Raw genomic sequence first — 6,503 nt, forward strand, 5'->3', positions numbered from 1 at the left:
AAGGGTTTAAGAAATGGAAAAAAATGTATTGTAATATCCCGTAAAATTTTGAAGTTTAAATTACGAGTTCCGGTAACAATTTAGTTGTCGACGTAATTAAATTTATTTTATCAGTCGATTCGGAAATGGTTTAATTTTAAGTCCGGGTTAGAAAAAAAGTTAATTAAAATCCGGGTTTCGAAAATATATTTTTTATTAAAAAAAAAAAAAAAAAATCGGGTCGGGTTCGGTCCAACCAGAATCGGTTGGACCAGGTGTCGGTTGGACCAGGTCTCGTTGAACCGAGACCTGGTCTCGTACGAGATGTGCAGGTCTCGTACGAGACCTGCTGCAGAATTTCAGGAGGGCAGTTTTGCCCCCTGATTTCTCTCAATCTATAAGCATTTTAAAAACGCTTTCTGAACCAAATATCTTCACCACTCTTCAAACTAACCCTAGCCGCTATCTTTTCCCTTTTTCGCTGAGAAATCATCGATCAAAATCCCTTCTGAAGTTGCTGCCGTAGGTGAGTATTTGAAACCTTTAATTTCTGTTTTGGCTGAAAACGACCCTTTCGTTTTCTGGATCGTTCTCACTCGTCCGAACGTTATTTTCAGTTCCGAAACGTTCCAGTCGAAGAAGACTCACGTATCTACAAATCCCAATTTTTGTTTCGTCAAACGGTACGTAAACGAACCCCTACCAATCGCCGCCGTTTTACCGTTTTAAGAAATTCTGTTTTTGAATTCTAAATCGATCTTCCTGAATTTTGATCCGTTTGGCAGCCGTTCGGAGGTCGAAATCAATTCCGTTTATTTCCCGTGAAAGTAGACTCACACATCTACGTTTCTACACTTTTCGTTTGTCAAACGGTACGTAATCGAACCCGTAATGATCGATGCCGTTTCATCGTTTTCACGTGCTATTTGGTTCTAATTGTTAGTTTGTTTTCTGCCGGTTTTTGTTATAATTGATAGGCTATGTTCTTGTGATTCTGAGTTTGAGTCTTACGGACATTGATTCATAGGTTTTAGTTTTACTTCTATAGCTTCTTGAATCGTTCCTTATCTTACGGATTTGTTGGTTGGTTGTTCGGTTTCGATTTCAGTTCTTAAGCTTCACTGCTATGTTTTAAATTGTCCAGGGAATGTTTTCTTGATTTGGAGATGCTATGTAATTCTTGAACTCTTGATTGTTGTCCTTAATTCATTGTGTTAATTTTGGTTGATTAATGAGTTTATAAGGAATTGATGTTTTGAGGTTTGGTTTCGTATGTTCCTGCAATTATATAACCTGGGCTTGTTTGAGTTTTGAATTAGAGAAGAAGGGGTAGGTGGCTATGCATGATTGGTTACTTAAAATTCTGAATTGGTTAAAAGTCTGTTTTAACCATTGAAATATTGTGAGTAAATTGAATAAGTGCTTAAGGTTAATTATTAACTAGTTATACCTTATTATTTTGAGTTTAAAATACTAAAATGATTTCGACTTAATTATTTAGCGGTTTAAATAATATTATTTTATAATTTGAAATTTCTCCGGGCACTAATATTTTAAGTTTAAATTAAATATTAATTTAGTTATAGTTATACATAAAATTAACTATAATAAATAAGTATTGGGGATTTTCTTTTATTTGAAAGTTTGTCAAATTAATTATATTATTTTTAAGGCATAAAAATAATATTTGAATATTTAAAAATTAAATTAATAATTATTATTAATTATTAATTAATTGTTAGATTGATACTTTTGGCTTAGAATGCCTTTGGAATTAAATTATATTTTAGCTTTGTTTGTTATTTAATTATTTGAGATATTTGTCGGTAATAATTAATTTCTTGGGTTTCAAGCTATTGAGTTTTATTTTAATTTTATTAATTATAAACTGTGGTTTATAAACTCTGGAATATCAGTTGGGTCGGTTTAGACTTGGGTCACCGACATGTGGGTTTAGCTTGGTAGTTTTGAAAAACTCGGCTAACCCACTATTTGAGGAATTGATTTTATTTATCAATTAAATATTATTTTAATAATATTTTCGGATTGAATTTAAGTACGGACTCAATGGTCTTGAATTAATTACGGCATTATATTTTATTTGGGAATGGTGTTTCTCTGTGATTTATCTGGTTATTTAATTGTGCTAGTCCTACGTGGTGTCTAGTGATCTTAGAGTTAGGGGTCAACGGATTTTAACCTATTTATTATTTTAGACCCGTCGACTGCTCGTGCTTCGGAGTCTACGCAGGGTTAGCTGTTTGCCAAGATCACGTGGATAAGCAAGCAGTGAGTTTGTAGTGCTATTTACCGCTTTATTAAGTACCGCAATTTATTTTAATATTATAAATGTTTGCGAACTGTTTTTACGGATTATGGAACTGGATTGAAACGAGCTACTCGATAGGCTTGTATCGAGACTGTGTGCACCGGTAAGTACTCTGGGAAACGGCAGACTAAAGTCTTGCTCACGCTGGTATATTTATTTGACGAGGATTTGTTCCCGTCCACTCTGGGTTATCGGTATGCTATGTCATACTTACGCTGGGATCATTTCAATACTGTTTTTCCATAATCATATTATATTAGTATAAAAATGTTTTGATTTAAGGGTTTTAAACTTAATAAATGTAAATAGTATTGCGAACTCATCTCAGTATATCTGACCCCGTTGTTTTCCCAAATTTTCCAGGTTTATGATTTGAAAGCTGGTCCACTCCGATTCTTTTGACTCCTCGGAGGTTTTTATGTTATTAAACTAGTTTCTATTTTTCGAACTCTTAGACCGCAGTAGAACTAGTTTATACATTACTTATTATTGCACTTTGGGATTGTCGTTTTGAGCGACTATTTATTATTGGCATGTTCACTCCGGATTATTTATTTTTATATATAAGGCATGCTGTTGAACTTTTCAGATAGTTAAGTTATTTATATTATTTATTGTTTTTCCGCAAGGCTTGCTACGGGTTTTGGTACGACCATACCCATACCCTAGCGCCGGTCACGATCCACGAAATTGGGTCGTGACAAAGTTGGTATCAAAGCTTTAGTTTCGAACTAAGGCCAAATTTTCTCATGTTACGTGTTTATCGCTTTAAGGCATGTTAAGTGTTATAGTTGTGTCATAGGATCTACTGCGGAATTAGGATTCAAGTTTTGTCTTTTGAAACGTCATCTTTTGTTTTAAAAAAAAAAAACTTCTACCTTCGCCTTAGGGATGTTTGAGTCGGTCTTATGTATTACTAATGTTTTACTTTGCGAAATTTTTGCTTTACTCTGAAATGTTTGTGTTATTACTCTGGATAAATTGTTAATTTTTGAGCTGTTAAATTATACTCTGGGTGTTGCCAAGTGGGCATTATTTGAGAATTGTTTGTTTCATTCTTAGGAATGAATACTCGTAGGCGTGCTGCAGCTCAGGCTGAGGCTGAAGCTGATGACGCTATGTCGATTGAGGTTGACCAGCATGAACCAGAGGTTCAAGTTGGCAGGGGACGTGCAGGTGGAGTTCCGGCTGGTAGAGGCCGAACTGGCAGAGGTCGGGGTGGCAGAGGTCAGGCTGCTGGAGGCAGAGGTAGGGGACGTGGTGGTGCAGGCGTTCAGGCACCAGGTGTACCACAAGCTCCTATCGATCCATTTGACTTCACGACGTTTCTGGCTGGGATCACTGCACTCCAGAATAATCAAGTGCAACTGCAGGCGGGACAGATCGCCATGCAGAACCAGTATGCTATGCTGGGACAGATCGTGCAGCAACAGGCACCACAGGCTGGTGGTGTAGCAGTTGGTGGTGTTGGAACCACTGACAGGGATCTGGTATTGGCTTACATGAGGCTGAAGCCAACGGAGTTTGACGGTTCCGGAGATGCGCTGGATTTTCTCGAGGAGGTTGAGCAGAATGCTCGGCGACTACAGGCTACAGAGCGTCAGACCGTCGTTCTGGTAGAGATGTCAATGAAGGGTTCAGCTGGGGACTGGTTTCGTAGCCATGTTCATGCTGACATGGCTACCATCTCCTGGGCTCAGTTTGTGGCGAGATTCAGAGCTTTCTTCTTGCCGTTTTCAGTAACAGAGGGTTTCAGAGACAGACTGCTGGTTCTGAAGAGAGATGACAGGTCGGTACACGAGTACACTACTGAGTTCGTGAGACTTAGTCGCTTTGCCCCAGATCTGCAGACTGAACAACAAAGGGTGAACGATAGATACGTGAAGGGTCTGGGTGCTGACTTTATTAGTCTTCTGACTGAGACGACCAAGGAATTTTCTGCTGTAGTGGACAGTGCCCGTCGGATGGAGGCAAATTTACTGCACTTTGGGAAAATGACTGAGACGAAGAAGGCGAGTGGTGGGCAGCAGGGTGGTAATAGCAACTATCACCACAAGCCTTCCCAGTACAAGAGTCAGAAAGGAGGTGTTCGAAAAGGGTATCAGCCGTATTCTCACAGTTCAGGTTACAGTGGGAATAGCCGTGGATCTGGTCGCGGTTACAGTGGTACTTCTAGCGTTCCGTTTTGTCAGAACTGCAGGCGCAGACATTCGGGACAGTGCACAGTGGCACCAGGTAGTTGCTATGCTTGTGGCCAGCAGGGTCACTTTGCTAGGGAGTGTCCGTCATCTGGACAACAGATGTCGTCGGCTAGTGTTGCTCAGCCGTTCTTTCAGCAGCAGAGACCTGTTTTCACTCCTTCGGCAGGGTATTCTCAACCTGCCGCTTCATTTGGTGGCCAACGGGGCCGTGGTTCAGGAGGGCGTGGTTTTGGTGGCCGTGGGAACGGTGGTAGAGGCTCGGGTAGCTACAGTTCTTCTCAGGCACCGCAGCAGGGACAGGGTCAGGCCAGAGTATTTGCTCTGACTCCTCAGGATGCTCGTGCATCAAACGCCGTGGTGCAAGGTACTATTCCCATTTCATTTGTAGATGCCTTGGTTTTATTTGATGCGGGTGCTACACACTCTTTTGTTTCATCGAGTTTTGCTGCTAAATTGGGTGTGACACCATCTAGGTTGTTAGAGCCTTTATCTGTATCTACGCCTTTGTCTGACTGTGTTGTGGTGGATGTGGTCTATCCTTCTTGTTCTGTGGTTATACATGGTAGAGAGCTTAGTGCTGACTTGATTATGCTTGATGTATTGACTTTTGATGTCATCTTGGGGATGGATTGGCTCTCACGCCATTTTGCATCTATCGACTGTCGAGGGAAGTCGGTATTGTTTGGGATTCCGGGTGATATGCCTTTTTCCTTCCAAGGGGAAAAGACAGAAGCGCCTAAGAATCTAATTTCGGCGATCAAGGCCAAGCGTATGATGGGCAAGGGTTGCCAGGCCTTTTTAGCAGTTGTTCGTGACTTAGAGGGTGACAGTGGTGATGTGCATAGTGTTCCGATAGTGAATGAGTTCACTGATGTGTTTCCAGAGGAGTTGCCTGGAATACCACCCGATCGTGACATCGAGTTCTGTATTGATGTTGCTCCTGGAACAGCTCCTATTTCGATACCTCCGTATCGGATGGCTCCTGCAGAGCTGAAAGAGCTGAAGGAACAGTTACAAGAATTGCTTGATAGTGGTTTTATCAGACCGAGTACTTCTCCGTGGGGTGCTCCTGTGTTGTTTGTCAAGAAGAAGGATGGGTCATTTCGGCTGTGTATTGACTACAGACAGCTGAACAAGGTTACTATCAAGAACCGGTATCCTCTTCCTCGTATTGATGATTTGTTCGACCAGTTGGAGGGTGCTAAGTGCTTTTCGAAGATTGATTTGAGATCCGGGTATCATCAACTTCGGATTCGAGACGCCGATGTGCCTAAGACTGCTTTCAGAACGCGGTATGGGCATTTCGAGTTTCTGGTCATGTCCTTTGGGTTGACTAACGCACCAGCAGCGTTTATGGATATGATGAACCGGGTATTCAAGCCGTTTCTGGATCAGTTCGTCATTGTGTTTATTGATGACATACTGATTTACTCCCGGAGTGAGGAGGAGCATGCTTTCCACTTGAGAACGATACTGCAGACTTTGCGTGAGCATCAGCTGTATGCTAAGTTCTCGAAGTGCGAATTTTGGCTGGATCAAGTTACCTTCTTAGGACACGTGGTGTCGAAGGATGGGATCAAGGTTGATCCGACGAAGATTGAGGCGGTTATGGATTGGCAGAGGCCGAGGTCAGTTACCGAGATCAGAAGTTTTCTGGGGTTAGCTGGCTACTATCGTCGGTTCGTGCAGGATTTCTCCAGAATATCTGCACCGATGACTAAACTGACACAGAAAGGTGTTAAGTTTGAGTGGACTGACAAGTGCGAGGCGAGCTTTGAGAAGCTCAAAGAGATTCTGACTACAGCTCCTGTGTTAGCTTTGCCATCTGGCATTGAGGGGTTCACTGTCTATTGTGATGCTTCCCGTATCGGTTTGGGTTGCGTTCTTATGCAACATGGTAAGGTGATTGCCTATGCTTCTCGCCAGCTGAAGAAGCATGAGGTGAATTATCCTACTCATGATCTGGAGTTAGCAGCTGTGGTCTTTGCTCTCAA

General features: G+C 41.6%; 2 long non-coding RNA genes across 2 annotated transcripts; both read left to right on the plus strand.

Annotated features, from left to right (window-relative positions):
* Positions 1-421: 421 nt before the first annotated feature.
* LOC126686200 (uncharacterized) lies at positions 422-834 on the plus strand. Its single transcript, XR_007643830.2, has 3 exons — positions 422-505; positions 597-662; positions 765-834. It is a non-coding gene; the product is annotated as an uncharacterized LOC126686200 (long non-coding RNA).
* Positions 835-2,105: 1,271 nt separating this feature from the next.
* On the plus strand, positions 2,106-2,896 carry LOC126686201 (uncharacterized). The gene is made up of 2 exons (XR_007643831.1): positions 2,106-2,268; positions 2,672-2,896. It is a non-coding gene; the product is annotated as an uncharacterized LOC126686201 (long non-coding RNA).
* Positions 2,897-6,503: the final 3,607 nt, after the last annotated feature.

This window comes from Mercurialis annua, linkage group LG6, assembly GCF_937616625.2.
Source record: "Mercurialis annua linkage group LG6, ddMerAnnu1.2, whole genome shotgun sequence".
Lineage (NCBI taxonomy): Eukaryota > Viridiplantae > Streptophyta > Magnoliopsida > Malpighiales > Euphorbiaceae > Mercurialis > Mercurialis annua.